The following is a 268-nucleotide window of genomic DNA, read 5'->3' as shown; positions in this document are numbered from 1 at the left end:
TATTAATATAAAATTTACAGACTATTTTCATATAATTTTCAATAATTTATTTTATGTCATAACTTTATTTATATTTTGATACTTTGATTGATTACTTGTAAATTATAAAAAATTGAAATTAAAATTGATAAATTAAAAAAAATTATTTTTATTAATATTAATTTATGTAGTGTTTATCTAATATATTAATATATTTTAAATTACATATTTATATAATTATATATAATATATTAATATTTATTTAATCAATTTCTTATTTTTTTTATTT

This window comes from Apis dorsata, unplaced genomic scaffold (assembly GCF_000469605.1).
Source record: "Apis dorsata unplaced genomic scaffold, Apis dorsata 1.3 scaffold_74, whole genome shotgun sequence".
Classification (NCBI taxonomy): domain Eukaryota; kingdom Metazoa; phylum Arthropoda; class Insecta; order Hymenoptera; family Apidae; genus Apis; species Apis dorsata.
Note: the sequence above shows the minus strand (reverse complement) of the source record.